The sequence below is a fragment of the Mizuhopecten yessoensis genome, unplaced genomic scaffold (assembly GCF_002113885.1).
Source record: "Mizuhopecten yessoensis strain PY_sf001 unplaced genomic scaffold, ASM211388v2 scaffold1579, whole genome shotgun sequence".
Classification (NCBI taxonomy): Eukaryota; Metazoa; Mollusca; class Bivalvia; order Pectinida; family Pectinidae; genus Mizuhopecten; species Mizuhopecten yessoensis.
The window spans coordinates 397,507-416,688 of record NW_018404117.1 but is presented as its reverse complement, the minus strand read 5'-3'; the positions used below and the strand labels follow the sequence as shown (position 1 = coordinate 416,688).

Sequence of the window (19,182 nt, the reverse complement as noted above, 5' to 3'; positions counted from 1 at the left end):
AACAAGTACTGCCTTTACATAACCAAGAGGCCCAACGCAGTGATTTGAACAACTGCCTTCACATAACCAAGAGGCCCAATGCAGTGATGTGAACCAGTGACACGCTTGGATTTGTTTTGGTTTAATTTTGTTTAAGTTTCTATTAACTTTTAAGGTCATTTAAGGACGTGCCTCCATGTGTGTAGTGTATGCATGCTTGCATGTGTGTATGCGTGCTTGCGTGTGTGTAGTGTATGCCTGTGTGTGTATAGTGTATGCTTGTGTGTATACATGCTTGCGTGTGTGTATGCAGGAGACCGGGTATGTTGTGTTCTTGTCTCCTTTTGATAGCAAGGATCTCGCTGAAATGGCATGCTGAAGGCACCAAGCACAGCATTTCGCCCCGTCACATTATACTGACAATGGGTAACCATGCAGTTGTGAGCTCACCTGGTCCGAAGGACCAAGATGAGCTTTTGCCATACCGTTGCGTCCGTCGTCAGTCCGTCGTCCGTATGTCGATAATTTCTTTAAACAACTTCTTCTTCTCAACCACTGATTGGAATTCAACTAAATTTGACTGGAAGCATCCTTAGGTGGTTGGGATTCAAAATTGTACAAATGGTTGGCGTGACCCCCCAGGGGGCTGAGGGGCGGGGCCAAAAGGGGTCAATTTGGCTATATTGCTTTAAGCGACTGCTCCTCTGGAACTAAGAGGTGGATATCAACCATATTTGACAGGAACCATAAGAATGCACATCTTTTTCCAGGATGGCCCTAGAGTCTAGCCCCACCCTATGAGACATAGTCCCACTGTCATAACTTTGAAACGGTTGAGATCCCCACCCCAAAAAATATATATACAAATACTAGGCATAAAGAGACCAATGTAGTCATGATATAAGAATAGACACTGGGGTCTGACCAAACCCCTAGTGGTCTAGTTTCTTAGTCATGGCTTGGAAACAGTTGAGATCCCCATCCTATAACTGTATATGCTTCCAAGATGGCCTTGGGGTCTGCCCCATCCTTGGACACTTAACCCTTGGGTCATAACTTTGAAATGGTTAAGATCCCCACCCCAAAACTATATATACAATTGTTGGGCATAAAGAGACGAATGCAGTCATGATATTAGAATTGACCCCAGGGTTTGCCCCACCATTGTAGACTTAACCCTTGGGTCATAACTTCGAAACAATTGAGATCCCCAACCCAAAACTATAAATACAAATGCTGGGCATGAAAAATCTAATACAGATATGCTACAAGGTTGGATCTCATTTGGAGAATATTTTTTTGCCATGCTTTCTTAGATATCCAGGTGAGCGACACAGGCCCTCTGGCCCTCTTGTTGCCATTCACCTTAATGCAGAACGTTAAGCAACTACCATTTCTAAGGATTTTGGTATGTCCAGCCTGTGGACAGAACCCATTGCCTCCCTCCTCACCTGGGTGAACGCTCAACATTAAAGTCAAAAGTGAGGTGTTGCCAAGCAAGGCGCTAGGAAATCAAAAGTAGTTAGAAGTAGAAAGAAAGATAAAGATTCCAAATATTGCAATGGGGCAGTAAATTTATTTTGGTCACTTTTGTGTCCCCAAATAGAAGGCACAAAAGCGAATCCGCAATTCTGCAGGGGGTTCCCGCATTAGTCGCATTAGTCGCCTTTTATGATACACTTTTCCCAGTCCCCACCTGCAGGGGTGTAACATGCTTGAATAAAAGGCTATCAAGTCTGTTTATCTGGCAAGGTCACCAAGTCATCCGATTTAGTTTGTTATATATGCTAGGATGAATGTCTATCAAGTGTGTTTGTTCAAACGAATGACCAAATATGTTCAAACCTTTAAATAACAACTCCTGTATAACAAAGATACCTAAATGCAGGTTAGTATGTTTATTTGGTTTGTAGCATGCTGGGATGAATAAGCTATGTTGCTTGTTCAATTGAATGGCTTTGGCCCTTTTTTCAAGGTCATAAATATAAGAACTGGCGTATCTTTCAAGAAAAAGCCACCGGACGCACAGAGACACGGACGCACAAATTAAAGCTACTTCCAAAATGATTTTAGCATAAAAATTGCAAATCACTCACTTTAAAATAATGCTGTAATTTCATGTTTAGCTTGCCAGGCTGAGAACTTCCCAGCCTTTTTCATATAATGTATTTTATCACCTATTGTAGCGTCATGAGGAATAACGCGGTACTGCGGCGTCACACATTCACGGCAACGATCGCGCGACAAACCGGTGACGTTTTCAATTGATTTGAACATGCTTTGGTTGAGTATGTGATGATAAGAATCGCAAACTCATTCCCTTTATACATTCTATAAAACTTGATAAAGCTCGTTTTATGAAAGTCACATGTAATAGGAACTATTGAAGATCCTCGTGTATCTTAAACGTGTTACAGTTGTACATACGTTCTGCTTTGCTCAACAATAGACACGAGACTGAAGTATCATGAATATATCTGCACAATGCATTAAATTTACATAACTATATAGAATAGTAAAACCGTGATAATGCAAAGCTTGATGCAGACATCGCGACATCGCGACATCAGGGCGGACGTTGCTCCTGACATTTTGGAAAGTTCGTAGTAGCTTATAATCTCTTATAGACAGAACAAAATTGGAAAATTAGTGTGCTGGGGATATCATGTTATCTGTATCGAACAGCCACAGAACTTGTCTTTGTTATTTTTCCGCGTCCCATCCTCTCCCATCTACATATAGATCATATATAGATATTTAAAATATCTTCTGAAGGCGAAGATTTTAAAAAACGCATTGACAACAAATGAAATGTTAATGTGCATTTGCATGGTCATGTACGAATACTTACGAAAATTCAACGTAAAATACAGAGGCACGAGGACACTCAATTATGGTCATGAACATTTGAAAACCTAAAATCCGACGTAGACGACTTTGCCTCGTACAACTCTTGGTTCAAAACAAAACAAACTAAACATATTTAATATCCGGGTCTCATGCAAATAACTAAATGTCATTTTTTGGCAACGCATATAACTAATTGGCTGTTGCTGGTTCCTGAGGGGGGGGATTGAGGGGGGATTGAGGAAAATGAAAAACCTCTGCCACTGGTCAATATGAACTGAAGTACCAGTAACAGATGCTAGATAGTGTTAGTCAATGGAAAATTATCCATAAAATATCCCGTGATAAGCGGCATTCCACAAGGAAGCGTTCTTGGTCCAATTTTATTTGTGGTTTATATTATCGACTTACCTGAAGTACCCATATCTCCATCTGCATTATTCGCGGATGACATGCAATTATACAGACAAATAAACAGTGAAGAATATGTACAAATTATACAGAATGATCTCGACAAACTTTAAAGCTGGTCTGCGAAATGGCTACTGAAGTTACATCCACACAAATGCAAGGTTCTGTCAAGCAAGCCAATTAGAACAAGAAATTACTTCATGTCAGGAACTGGAGGAAAGAAAATTACCCTTCATACCATTTCATCAGAAAAAGGACCTTGGTATAATGGACCTTGGCATAACAATGGGTGAGGATCTTAACTTCAGTACCCATATAAACTAAATCGTGAATAAGGCAATATTGATACAGATCCTTTTTGTATAACTAGATGTGTCAATGGTCAAGCTCTTATTTAGGGCATTAGTTAGACCTTACCCAGAATATGCTTCTGGTGTGTGAAATCCATACAAAGTCAAAGATATTAATATCAATGAGAACGTACAAAGACGAGCTACAAAATCCATACCTGGGTTTAAAAACCGGACATACAAACCTCGAAACACCGTCGCACAAGAGATCTTACCAACGCCTTTAAAATCGAAAAGATATATACGATGAAAGGGTCACCACAAACATTTTCGACATGGGTACAACTGGTAGGGGACATTTAATGGAAATTTATAAAAAGCGATGCCGTCTGGATGGAAGAAAAAAACTTGTTTTAGTTCCTAGTAGCAGGGATGTGTGCCATGGACAAGTGGAAACGTTTACCTCATCCCGTTCAGTTTTAGTTTCAATTTCTTTATTTCCGAGAGCCATCCGACTAAAAAAATATTGGTTAAATGTCAAACAATTACATCATGCGTTACATGTACAAGAGAATATTATACAAATTTAAATTAATTAAGTGGAGAGTGAGCTTTCAAAGTACATAAGTAGTTTTCAATATCAGACATTGACTTCTCTACGTTTTCTCGTAGCACAATATAAATTCTTTCCGAGATTACATAATTCTTTTACATTAAAAACAAAAAAACCATTAAGACTTCTGTGATAGAATCGCTTGATATATTAACATCTCAGGTCTTGATATAATGGACATTTAAGGATGAAGTGAAAATCATCTTCTATTTCACCAGAAGCACAGGGAGTACATGATCTATTCTGTCTAACAACATTGTTACGTCTACCTACGTCAATATTTAAAATATGAGACGACAATCTAAAACATGTAATAAGGCGTTTGTATTTGGTTCTATAGATTTACATAGTAAAACTGACGACAAAAAATATCAATAAGGTGCTGGTATAACGAACCTTTAGATAACCTTGATACATTTACAATGTACTAACATTTTCTGTCTACAATTATCTAAAATTCTTTGTTCTATAATCTTAAAAGCAACATATATTCCATGCCAAGACCAGACAACTGAATCTTAATATTCTCTATCCAGCCATTATTTACATTAACACATTCAACATAACAGAAGTGTCACTCTATTTCACTTTAAGCCATGGCCAGTATCTAAAAAAACGTGTTGTTGCTTCCACTGTAAAGTAATTTGAAATCTTGCTAGATGGACACGAAAAATGATTGAAATACTAGTGAACAGTTAATTACTTGAAATTTTGCACCTGAAGTAATGCCTGTTTTAATTTTCAAATGTATCTGACTTGGACATAGAGGCTAAAAGCCTGCGTTCATTAGAAATCGTAAGCATAAGTAAAGATATTTTTAATTGATTTTAAGGCATTCGATCCAATCTAGCCTACATAATTAAATATAGGTGAACTTACCAGATACGTATATGGGGCCAATTGGTCAAATGCATAGTTCCATACAACTTGCCTACTTAAATGCGGGAAAAATATGTTTTTTAGGTCTGTTCCTAATGTGAATTTTCCGTTTTTGAAAATGCCCACAGTTCCATATATAGATGGATTTTTTTGGGTCTGTTCCTAATGTTCGTTTTTGAAAAACTAAATAGATCAATGAATAAATCCATTTTTTTCTTCGCAAGTAACGCATTACAATACACAGGAACATTTCACAGAGAAAACAGTTATTTTTGTATGGAAATGAAAAATGATCTGCGGCTGACATATAATCCAGATCACAGGAACGCTTTGTGTATGAACCATGGTACCCGCGGCACCTGAATGACAGGTGTGGTCACAAGGCACGTAAAACAGGTATGTCACTATGTCTATAACAAAATCACACGCGTGTTGTGTACAGCAATATTTACTCTAACTGAATGTGTATGTATGACATGTGACATTATAGGTCTTATGCATATGTACGCGCGTGTTCACCAGGTCGTCGGTGAGCTCATCTTTTGTACCCAATCGCCTTTTTTCTTTCTTTTTTTTCCTCTCTCTAAATTATAGCAAAATAATACAGTGTATTGCAGGCGCGTAACAACCTATGTAGCAAACAAGTCCGGGCTTACACTAAATTTTTGACAAAAAAAAGCCAAAAAAAAGCAACATAGACTATAGGTATCCTCGGGTTACCGGTTTCCGCGCACTTATATTAAGAAGCATCCGCGATTTCGTACTCATATCGGCAGAAAACTGTTGAAATTACGGAAGACTGTCATAAACATATATATACAATCTGCTAAAGGAAACAAAAAGCTAGCAACATAAAAATGTATTTTAACAAATCTCTCCCCGTCGGAAGTAGCCGTCATATGTTTCCGTGTGACTATTTTGATTTAGTGTTCAAAGAAAGATAACTCGAATACACTAAAAAGAAATTCTCAACAGTGACCTGCAAGAACAAAAGCTTTGTTTGGAATAAATTTTTTTTATTTTTGATCGTCAAATTAATTATCAAAACAACTGTCTTTAAATTTCACATTTTTAAATGATTTTTCAAGATATCAAGATATCAAATTGAACGAATTCATGTATTTTTTTAAAAATTATTTATTATATTTATTTAGTTAAAATATAGAATCTGTTATTATTATTTTTTCTGCGGTTTTATATCGGTTTTGGTTCATGGTAAGTTATTTCTCATTTTGTTCTGTTTAAAATAGGTAAAAATTGGAAGTTCATTGCATTACAAGGTTTACGTTTCATTAAAAACACTGTTTATCGATACAAGAATGTCTCCTTGGCTCTTCGGAAGTGGAAAAAAGTTGTCGAGTAGATGTGGCCTCATTTGCATACGACATTTTCGTACGTTTGTCAGACTTCAAAAAAGACTGGTTCATGAATGAAATATTATTCTTATATCACCGTTTTTTCAGGTATGGGTTCATTTTGAGCAAGATAAAAAGTGCATATTTATGCATGTTTTTTTAATCAGTGATTAATTCTTATGTTTTCCGGACAAACTTCCGGTAACTTTTGTGTCAGTTTTCAGACGATGGCCAAACGTCTAAAATATCCTTATGTTGTGTCCAGAAGATCACGTAGTTTCCAGATATAGCTTGATAAAATGGCTGCGCGGAAATACATAACGCGCAGAAACTGATGACTAGACGATATAAAATATTAAAAACCAAAGACAGGTGTTTTGTATCTGCTATAAAGACCGCCAACTAAAATGCCTTGTTGCAATCAAAGTCTCTAACAAATGTAGAACTGAGGGTAGCATATTCATTCCGCATGGTAATCGCGCCAGTGAAAATCTAGCCTTGCTAATTATCGGTGTACCCAAACATTAACTCTACTTTTCCCCGTGAAATAAAGTGTGCAAATTATTGGTATACACATAGTACTCACTAGCCCGGCCCCACTTGAAATAAACTGTTCCTATGATTTTTATCCGCTTTATTAATACAAAATACATATGGAATGGTCATAAACCATGGCTTTATATTTTACACATTGACCAGTATACCGGTTCTTATGTACATAATGTTAAACTATTCCTAGTGCTAGCTTGTGATACTAGTCTCATATCCCTGCGCAACTGGAGTCACAATCGCAAGGAGAAACGTCACAAGAAGAGAATAACTCTTACAACAAATATCCCAAAATCCACATGATTATAGATTTTTCTTTTCCGTGGAATAATGTTACCGAACTTCATAACAGAATTGGCGTAGATGAGTACCAATCCCTACGTACCTAAAAATAAGCAAAATATTTGTAAAATAATAGAGGAAAATGATATTTATTTGCTTTAAAATGGCCATTGAAACTGACGCCAGAACACGGGAGGACGCGTCTCGGGCTTTCTAGAAAACAAAATCTCCTAGGGGAGACCCCCCGGACTCCCACTGATACCCTCCCCCTCCTGGAGCTGCGCACTTCTGGGTGCTGCCAAAGGCAGCACACTTCATCATTGGGCTTACATATTGAAAACCCGTTTGTTATGCCCCTGTATTGTATAACGAAAATAGATTCCTGCATAACGAAATTATATTACCTAGTAACTAAACTGAAATTTTGCATAGACTACCCAAAAATGTTTTTGTTTTCTAAACCACGGAATTAGATTAGAAAACCAATATTTTAATTTGCTCATTGAAAAATAATATTGCAAATCCAATAAAACTTCTTTTACATAGGCAAAATATCAAAAAAAACAAAAAAACGGTTTGCAATATAGAGTTTTATAGTAAGTATGAAATCCATTTTCTGCATGTGTGAAAATAGTTTTGGAATAAAAAATAGTAAGTTTGAATTTATTTGTGGATCATTCTGGTTTAAGTGTGGCAACAGACTTTTAGCATGCTTTTGCGTTCAAATCCAGCTTGCCATCTAATGAGTAAGTATGAAATAACGATTTCCTTTTAAAAATTACTTGTTGGAGCATTTTAAAGTTATTTCTGACTACGAATATGTATATTTACAGAATCTCATCATATTGCAACACAAAGTGTCTCACAGGAAAAACGTGAATCCAGAATGCTGTGTTCAAGATATCGCTTGTTTTTATTTTCATTTATTTGCAATTATTCGTCAAAAATGAATACCACTAACTGTTATTGAAGAGGAGAAAACAGTAGTGCTGGAAAAGATATGTGTGGGTCAGCGGTCTTATATTAATCATCAAGCTATATTTATTTGTATTTTCTTCGTCTTCATTTGTCTTTGATCATGTATGACTGTAAGTAAGAGCTTGGAATGGACAAAATACTTGGTATCAATTTTTTCTTACCCATTATACTTTTAATGCATGCAATATTTACAGTAAGCTACATCCAACTGTCAGAGTTATCTCCCCTACATTGTAAAAACTATGATATATATCGGGACAGGGACACCCCTAGTATATAACAAGTTAATCGTTTCTAATAGTAGGAATAACAACTGATTTTTAACAATATGTTCTACATTGCATCAATCTGAGTATAAAATTAAATGTGTCATAGCCAATATTTTGTTGCTATTATGTAATATTCAGAGGAAATACATTATCAATATAATTAACTCTAGTGTTTAGGATGCAGGTTTTTCAAACTTGACAGGGACAGTTATACACCTGATACTGGTAGACAGTTAAACCACTGTTACTGGTAGACAGTTAAACCCCTGTTACTGGTAGACAGTTAAACCCCAGATACTGGTAGACAGATATACACCTGATACTGGTAGACAGTTATACACCTGATACTGGTAGACAGTTATACACCTGATACCGGTAGACAGATATACACCTGATACTGGTAGACAGTTAAACACCTGATACTGGTAAACAGTTATACACCTGATACTGGTAGACAGATATACACCTGATACTTGTAGACAGTTATACACCTGATACTGGTAGACAGTTAAACACCTGATACTGGTAAACAGTTATACACCTGATACTGGTAGACAGTTATACTCCTGATACTGGTAGACAGTTATACACCTGATACCGGTAGACAGTTATACACCTGATACTGGTAGACAGTTATACACCTGAAACTGGTAGACAGTTAAACCCCAGATACTGGTAGACAGTTATACACCTGATACTGGTAGACAGTTATACACCTGATACTGGTAGACATTTATACACCTGATACTGGTAGACATTTATACACCTGATACTAGACTTGTTTACAGGTAAACTCATGATACTTGTATAAGTTGATAGATTTTGAAAATAAATTTCTGTAAAAATATCTTAAATCAATAAAAGGATTTGCTAGAAACAATCTTTGTAGCAAAATAAAGATGCGATAAACTTCCTGCTACCACNCCCCCCCCAAAGGTGACAGGGATGGGTCTGGTGAGGAAATGACAATCTCAACCCATCCATTTTCTCATAGTAGATATAACGCTTGTTTGACAATACCTTCGATAGATTTTTCCCAAGTTGATCCGTGTTGGCAGCACCATATATCTGTCTGTATGGCTCCTTGAGCGTCACTCAAGTAGGGGGCATATTTGATCTGATTTATTGCAATCAGAAATACTGAAATGGCATTTACTAAGTGCTAAGGTTGTTGTATAACATACAAAAAATAACTATGATTCAGTGATATTACGGACATAACCATTCATCATCGAGTGTAACTATTGTAAGGTTACATAAATCAATACATATTTATCTAGAAATATCTGTTACATCATTTAAAACTATCACTTTACGATGACAAGTAACTCAGTCTGCACGTCCAGGTTTTTGGTGGCGATTTGTTACAGAACATGATCAATAATACAGTGCAGAAAGAGAAAGCATTATAAATTTAAATGTTTTGTAAAGATTTTTTTCTTTCTATTATAATTGATGATTAGTGACACTATTTATATACAAAGAGGTGGTGATGGTGGTTGGGTTCGGGGTTTATGAGGTTTTTTTATAAGAGAAAAATATTCATTTGGGTGAAATATGAGTTTATGAATAAAAAATAAAATTTGACAAAAACAGTGTTTTACAACCTTATCCTTATCTTACTCCCAATACCACCAAATTCAATCTCAGCTGTTCACAATCTGTATTGCAATAAATATTGACAATTCATTTGAACAGGAGAAAATATGCAAATCAAGAGGTTAAAACAATAGCCTTACAGGTTCCAATCTTTTATAATGAAATGGATTTGTTATTTTGTTATCTTTAAAACACATTTTGAAGAATCAAACATTGCAGTAGATATTTATGACTGTGCTATTTTAAGCACTGAGGTATTTATTACTTTTTATTAGAGTTATATGTTTCATATGTAATTTTTGTTTGTCTGATTTTGAATTTGATGTTCATAGTTCTCCGGAGACTTAAATTAACAAAATTTAATTGTTCTTTTAAGGTTTTATTACTAAGTTTAATTATAATCAATAAAATACCTTTTTGCAGAAGTTATTTTTGCAAAAATTCAAAAATTGTTAGCATTAAAGAGTGTTAAAAGAATTAGCTAAAATTAGCTGCCCTGAGAATGTTTATTAGAATCATTTTGATTGCTTTATTACAGTGTAAGAATGTAATTTAAAAACAAGGTGACAGTTAATGATCAGAGACTGCCAGTCCTATTAAAAGATTGATGATGTTAAACTTCTGACGATTAATGCATTCTCTGTAACTGGCTCATAAGATAAATTGTTTTAAATCAAAGATCACTAGATAAATTGCTTTCATTAAAAAATCACTAGACAAATTGCTTTAATTCAAAGATGACCAGATAATTTGCTTTAATTCAGAGATCAACAGAGAAATTGCTCTAATTCAAATATCACCAGATAAATTGTTTAAATTGGAGATCACTAGATAAATTGCTTTAATTCAGAGATCACCAGATAAATTACTTAATTCAGAGATCACTAGATAAACTGATTTAATTCAGAGGTTTTGTCAACAAGATTTAAAGTGTAAACAAATATTCATTTATCGAAATGTCAGTTTTCTTAACTTTAAGAACCCCCTCCCCAATTCTACCTTCCTACTCCCATCCCTGTTAATTTCTAGCTCACCTGGCACAAAGTGTAATGTCGAGTGGAAGTGAAGTGTTAATGGTTTTCTGATGGTGGCTTAAAAAACTGCCAGTTTAAAATGTTCATAAATATGATGTTTTTCCTTTTAAATATTTTTGATACAGAAATAAAGATAAAATATTAAGATGCAATTAAAATGATCAAATTTGGATTTTGTTCTTCCTAACACGCTGATACTGTGTAGTTGTTAGCTCACCAGCCCGAATGGCAAGTTAGCTTATGCCGATCGGTCAGTCTGTCCGGTGTCAACTTTACTTTAAACAACTTCTTCTCAGTAATCAAAAGGCCTAGGGTGACCATATTTGGCCAGTAGCATGCTAGGATAAAGGATTACCAAGTTTGTTCAAATAAATGCCCTTCATCAATTTTCAAGGTCACAGGGTTCAAATATGTGAAAATCTTTCAACGACTTCTTCTGCATAACCAAGAGGCCTAGGGTGACCATATTTGGCCAGTAATATTCTGGGATAAAGGGCTACAAAGTTTGTTCAAATGAATGACCTTGACTTATATTCGAGGTCACAGGGATCAAATATGTTTAAAACCTTTAAACAACTACTTCTGAATAACCAAAGATCCAAGGGTGATGATATCTGGCCAGTAGCATGTTAGGATAAAGGGCTATAAAGTTTGTTAAGTTGAATGACCTTGACATGTATTCAAGGTGACAGGGGTCAAATATGTTTGAAATTTTTAAACGACTTCTTCTGAATAACCAAAACGCCCAGGGTGATGATATCTGGCCAGTAGTATGCTGGGATGAAGAGATACAAGGTTTGTTAAAATAGATGATAATAATTCAATGTCAAATGGGTCATGTATGTTTAAAATCTTTAAACGACATCCTCTTAATAACCAAACTGCCCAGGGAGATGATATTTGGCCAGTAGCATGCTTGGGTGAAGGGCTACCAAGTTTGTTCAAATGAATGACCTTCAATTATATTCAAGGTCACAGGGGTCAATTGTCTTAAAAACCCTTTAAACAACTTCTTCTGAATAACCAAAATGCCCAGGGTGATGATATTTAGCCAGTAGCATGCTGAGATGAAGGGCTACAAAGTTTGTTCAAATGAATGACCTTCACCAATATTCAAGGTCACAGGGGTCAAAAGGTACAGGGTAATGATATTTGGCCAGTAGCATGCTTGGGTAAAGGGCTATCAAGTTTGTTCAAATGAATGACCACCACCTATATTCAAGGTAACGGGTCAAATATGTGAAAAACATTAAACAACTTCTCCTGAATAACCAAAATGCACAGGGTGATGATATTTGGCCAGTAGCATGCTAATATGAAGGGCTACAAAGTTTGTTCAAATGAATGACCTTCACCTATATTCAAGGTCACAGGGGTAAAATATGTTAAAAACTTTAAACAACTTCTTCTGAACAACCAAAAATGCCAAGGGTAATGATATTTAGTCAGTTGCATACTAGGATCAAGGGCTACCAAGTTTGTTCAAATGAATGACCTTCAATTATATTCAAGGTCACAGGGGTAAAAGATGTTAAAAACTTTAAACAACTTCTTCTGAACAACCAAAAATGCCAAGGGCAATGATATTTAGTCAGTTGCATACTAGGATCAAGGGCTACCAAGTTTGTTCAAATGAATGACCTTCACCATTATTCAAGGTCACAGGGGTAAAAGATGTTAAAAACTTTAAACAACTTCTTCTGAACAACCAAAAATGCCAAGGGGAATGATATTTAGTCAGTTGCATACTAGGATCAAGGGCTACCAAGTTTGTTCAAATGAATGACCTTCACCAATATTCAAGGTCACAGGTCAAATTTTTTTAAAATCTTTAAGCGACCTCTTCTGAATAACCATGGGTCCCAGGATGTTGATACTTTGCAAGTTGCATCATGAGATGAAAGGCTATAAAATTTGTTCAACATGATGACTTTGTTCAACTTTCAATCTCAGGTGTGAAATGTTTAAAAAAAATAACAGGATCTTTTGAATGAATTTTAGTCATAAATACTGATATTTTATTTTGTCTGTAGCTTTATTTTAGATCACTTTAAAGGTTACAAGTGTGATATTTATACCAGGTGAGCGATGCAGGCCCATTGGGCCTCTTGTTTTCTGAATAACCAGGAGGCCTAGTTTGATAATATTTGGCCAGTAACATGCTGGGATAAAGGACTGAATGAATTACCTTAACCTATATTTAAGGTCACAGGGGTCAAGTATGTTTAAAACCTTTTAAGAACTTCTTCTGAATAACCAAGATGCTAAGGGTGTTGGTCTTTGGCCACTTACATGCTGGGATAAAAGGCTACCATGTTTATTTAAATGAATGACCTTCACCCTTTTGCAAGGTCACAGGCGTCAAATATGTTGAAATGTTTAAACAACCTCTGAATAATCTCAAGGTCAAGGGTTATATTATTTGGCCAGAAGTATGCTAGTATGAAAGGCTATAAAGTCTGTTCCACTTAATGCCCTTGCTTGACTTTCAAGGTCACATGTGCCACATTTGTAAATCGTTTAATAGATTCTTTTGGTATTTTGCATGTAGCTGTATTTTAGTTCACTTTTAAGATTAGAATTGTAAAATTAATAGCAGGTGAGCAATTCAGGCCCATTGGGCCTCGTTTAGTTTCACAGGACTAATATTTCGTGGTACTCCTGATCAGCACCAGTTCCATGCAACATGGACAGTAAAAAACCTTGATCGTGCTTCCAAGGATGCTTTGGAATTAAGGTGATGGGATTTATATAGCTGTTGTGTGATAGTAAAACACAGTACTGAAATTGTTTTTATCTTCATTATTCAGCTTTAATCGGATAAAGAGGTTTTTGTTTTTGGGTCAGAAATATATATTCACAGAGGTCATAATTACTGGTGACCGCAAACATAGCAAAATTTCAATCAGCAACAAAGATTACCAGCTATACAGTTTATTAGCTCACCGGGTTGGAAGGACCAAGGTGAGCTTATGCCATACCGTGTCGTCAGTCGTCCGTCCGTTGTCCTTCCATCCGTCCATCCGTCTTCCATACGTCAACAATTTCTTCAAACGACTTCTTCTTAACAACGGATTGGAATTGAACTAAATTTGACTGGAAGCATCCCAAGGTGATGGGGATTTAAATTTGTACAAAAGGTGGGCTGACCCCCCAGGGGGCTGAGGGGCAGGGCCAAAAGGGGTCAGTTTGGCTAAATTGCTGTAAACGACTTTTCTGGAACTAAGAGATAGATATCAACCATATTTGACTGGAAGCATCCCTAAGTGGTGGGGATTCAAAATTGTACAAATGGTGGGGTTGACCCCCCTGGGGGCTGAGGGCTTAGGCCAAAAGTGAGCAATTTGGCTATATTGCCTTAAACAACTTCTTCTGTAGATCTATGCACTGGATATCAATCATATTTGGTCGGAAGCATCCATGGGAAGTGGGGAATCAAAATTGTACAAATAGTGGGGCTGACCCCCAAAGGGGCTGAGGTACTAAGTGATGGATATCAATCATATTTGACTGGAAGCTGAGGGGCAGGGCCAAATGGGGGTCAATTTGGCTAAATTGCTGTAAACGACTTCTTCTGTAGAACTATGCACTGGATATCAATCATATTTGGTCGGAAGCATCCATGGGAAGTGGGGAATCAAAATTGTACAAATAGTGGGGCTGACCCCCAAAGGGGCTGAGGTACTAAGTGATGGATATCAACCATATTTGACTGGAAGCTGAGGGGCAGGGCCAAAAGGGGTCAATTTGGCTAAATTGCTGTAAACGACTTTTCTGGAACTAAGAGATGGATATCAACCATATTTGACTGGAAGCTGAGGGGCAGGGCCAAAAGGGGTCAATTTGGCTAAATTGCTGTAAACGACTTTTCTGGAACTAAGAGATGGATATCAACCATATTTGACTGGAAGCTGAGGGGCAGGGCCAAAAGGGGTCAATTTGGCTAAATTGCTGTAAACGACTTTTCTGGAACTAAGAGATGGATATCAACCATATTTGACTGGAAGCTGAGGGGCAGGGCCAAAAGGGGTCAATTTGGCTAAATTGCTGTAAACGACTTTTCTGGAACTAAGAGATGGATATCAACCATATTTGACTGGAAGCATCCCTAAGTGGTGGGGATTCAAAATCGTACAAATGGTGGGAATGACCACACGGGCTAAGAGGTGGGGCCAAAAACAGAAACAGCTCAGTTCCCCAACATATAACCCTATATACAATTGCTGAGTATAAAGAGAAGAATACACATTTGCTTCCAGGATGGCCCTAGGGTCTAGCCCCACCCTTGGAGACATAGTCCCTGGGTCATAACTTTAAAACCGTTCTGACTGAACCCCTACAGACCTAGTTTCTTAGTCACAGCTATGAAACAGTTGAGATCCCCACCCTATAACCATATATATACAATTGCTGAGTATAAAGAGATGAATGCACATTTGCTTCCAAGATGGCCCTAGGGTCTAGCCCCACCCTTGGAGACATAGTCTCTGGGTCATAACTTTAAAACCGTTGAGATCCCCACCCCAAAACTAGGTATACAAATGCTGGGCATTAAGAGACAAATGCAGTCATGATAATAGAATAGACCCTGGCATCTGACTGAACCCCTACAGCCCTAGTTTCTTAGTCACAGCTTTGAAACAGTTGAGATCCCCACACTATAATCATATATACAATTGCTGAGTATAAAGAGAAGAATGCACATTTGCTTCCAGGATGGCCCTAGGGTCTAGCCCCACCCTTGGAGACATAGTCTCTGGGTCATAACTTTAAAACCGTTGAGCTCCCCACCCCAAAACTAGGTATACAAATGCTGGGCATTAAGAGACAAATGCAGTCATGATAATAGAATAGACCCTGGCATCTGACTGAACCCCTACAGACCTAGTTTCTTAGTCACAGCTTTGAAACAGTTGAGATCCCCACACTATAATCATATATACAATTGCTGAGTATAAAGAGAAGAATGCACATTTGCTTCCAGGCTGACCCTAGGGTCTAGCCCCACCCTTGGAGACATGGTCCCTGGGTCATAACTTTAAAACTGTTGAGATCCCCACCCCAAAACTAGGTATACAAATGCTGGGCATAAAGAAACATGCAGTCATGATATTAGAATAGACCCTGGTGTCTGACTGAACCCTACAGACCTAGTTTCTTAGTCACAGCTTTGAAACAGTTGAGATCCCCACCCTATAATCATATATACAATTGTTGGGAATAAAGAGATGAATGCAGTCATGATATTAGAATTGACCCCAGGGTCTGCCCCACCCTTGCAGACTTAACCCCTAGGTCATAACTTAAAACAGTTGAGATCCCCACCCCAAAACTATAAATACAAATGATGGGCAAAAAGAGACGAATGCAGTCATGATATTAGAATTGATCCTCGGGTCTGGCCACAACCCTAGGGACCTAGTTTCTGAGTCACAGCTTGGAAACAGTTGAGATTCCCACCCCATAACCATACATACAATTGCTGGGCATGAAAAATCTAATACAGTGTGCTACATATTCCCTTGGATCTCATTTGGAGAATATTTTGCCATAATTGCTTAGATATCCAGGTGAGCTATACAGGCCCTCTGGGCCTCTTCTAATGTACATGCTACTTTGTTGAGTAGAATGTTAGATGTTATGGTATTGAAGTGTATCATGGGAGGTAATGGTTTCAGATTAGACAGGTTATTATAATGCTGTAGAATTAACCAGATGATATACACCAAACTACACACGGAATCGGATTGAATGATAAGCTACTCAGTCAGAGTTCACAGAATATAAAGATGCTACTAATTACTGTGATCAGCTTACTCAGGGGGTCAGACTAAAACAATCTGTTAGTAAAATTAATTACTGTTACACGCTAATAATGTCAAATAATGACAAGCTTTGGGTAAGGAATTACACAAATTAGCAGAGCTGGTCTGACAGACACGGAGACAGGTGCTCACTATTACTGTGATCAGCTTACTCAGAGCTGGTTTGACAGACACGGAGACAAGTGCTCACTATTACTGTGATCAGCTTACTCAGAGCTGGTCTGACAGATGCAGAGACAGGTGCTCACTATTACTGTGATCAGCTTACTCAGAGCTGGTCTGACAGACGCGGAGACAGGTGCTCACTATTACTGTGATAAGCTTACTCAGAGCTGGTCTGACAGACACGGAGACAGGTGCACACTATTCACTGTGTAGTCTGACAAATAAATACAGATAATAAATATGTACAGAACCAGACAGTCAGTATTAGGTAATGATGACCAGGAAAACAGCACTAGGGGACCAGCACTGGCCATTTGGCTGACCACTACAGCTGTCTCCTTCAATATTGGATGCATAGTTGTAATTTTCTTATAAGTCATCGTATGGTTACCGTATCTTCTTAATAAATTCATGGTTATACTGCCTTTTGTAATAAATTTATGGTTATACTGCCTTTTGTAATGAATTCATGGTTATACTGCCCTTTGTAATAAATTCATGGTTATACTGCCTTTTGTAATAAATTCATGGTTATACTGCCTTTTGTAATAAATTCATGGTAACTGACTTCATAATATTAAATTTCATCTTCATGTACTACATTTTGTAATAAATTCATTTCAATTTTAGTCCCATTCATAATAATTCATTGTTACTTTTGCTTGTTAAATAAGTCGTGGTTTTTGCCTTGATTAAGTTTTAGCCATTGCATTCTTATTGAGGTCAAGGTTTCTGTCTTATTTATTTATTAGTCCTTGTTTTATTGCCTTCTCATGGTAAGTGCCTCCTTAATAAATCATGTATCTCATGGTATGTGCCTCATTATTAAAATCATATATCTCATGGTTAGTGCCTCCTTAATAAAATCATCTCATGGATAGTGCATCATTAATAAAATCATGTATCTCATGGTTAGTGCCTCATTAATAAAATCATATATCTCATGGATAGTGCATCCTTAATAAAGTCATGGTTTCTGCTTTTGTCGAGTTTAGGTTATTACTTTTTCATGATAAAGTCTTTTTAAGTTTCTTAATGAAGACAAGGTTACTAGATTGTACATTATCAACTAAAGTTTATACATTATCAATTAATGTTTGTATATTATCAATTAAAGTTTGTACATTATTAATTCAAGTTTGCACATTATCAATCAAAGTTTGTGCATTATTAATGATGGATTTAAAAGGATAAAATAATTCAACAGTTTAAAAATTATCAAATACTCTATCATATATATACCTGTGTAACAGCTAGACGTTATATATAAGATCGTGATATATGATAAGTGTTATTTTGCATCTGTATTTTCACATGGTAAATAAATAAAAACAAACAATGAATACATGTATCTCTAAAGATATCAAAGCTGTTTCACAATGCTTGTGTGTGTAAATATTTGCTATACTATGAGTCTGACACTGTTTTGTAAACATCTATCAAGAGATGTGAAAATAATAGCGTGACCCTCTGAAGGATTCAGTTTTAGACATATTGTGAATGCTGTTGAATCTGAATAAAGGTACGTTGATTTCACCTGAGTTTCATGCTCAGGTGAGCACTGATATAGTTTTCCCAGGTAAATATGTACGTTTATATGAAGGGATGATAGACAACCGTGTTTTATAAAGTCATAACTCTGTACCTGATTTACATTATGTAGGAGAGCAAACAGGGAAATGGGACAGCGCTGAGCAGATGAACATTAATATTACTGAAAGTCATCAGAACCAGACTATGATACATGGAACCATATGACTAGAGGGACTGGCTGATTGAGATTACAGATTACAGGCACTGCAGGAACAATCTGCCATACAATATTACTGACTTGAAATCATTTTTGTCGTCAAGGTAGTGATGTAATTTTCTCCGTCAGGTGGGGCTTGTGTGTCATTATAACGCAGTACTGTTCTTCATCGTTGCTCGCCTGAGATACATAGGCTTGAAGCTGTCTGCTGCTGCCGTAGTAAGTTGTGTATGGTGAAGCTATAGTAGTACTATTGGGTTATTATGTACGAGGATGGATAAATATTGACATCAAATTATCTGGTAGGTACAAGTCGATGAGGTGAACTTTGCTAGTGTCCATAACTTTCTGCAGAAT

The 19,182-nt window shown here is 36.8% G+C and overlaps 1 protein-coding gene across 2 annotated transcripts in view; it reads left to right on the top strand.

Moving 5' to 3' along the window:
- Positions 1 to 18,730: 18,730 nt before the first annotated feature.
- LOC110465330 (receptor-type tyrosine-protein phosphatase epsilon-like) overlaps positions 18,731 to 19,182 on the top strand; it is a 222,920-nt gene continuing 222,468 nt past the window's right edge. Inside the window, exon 1 of one of the 2 annotated variants that reach the window (XM_021521082.1) lies at positions 18,731 to 19,044. The gene's annotated coding sequence lies outside the window, so the exon portion shown is untranslated. Of the gene's footprint in view, positions 19,128 to 19,182 lie in introns of both variants that reach the window. The other variant, XM_021521073.1, reaches the window with a different exon arrangement.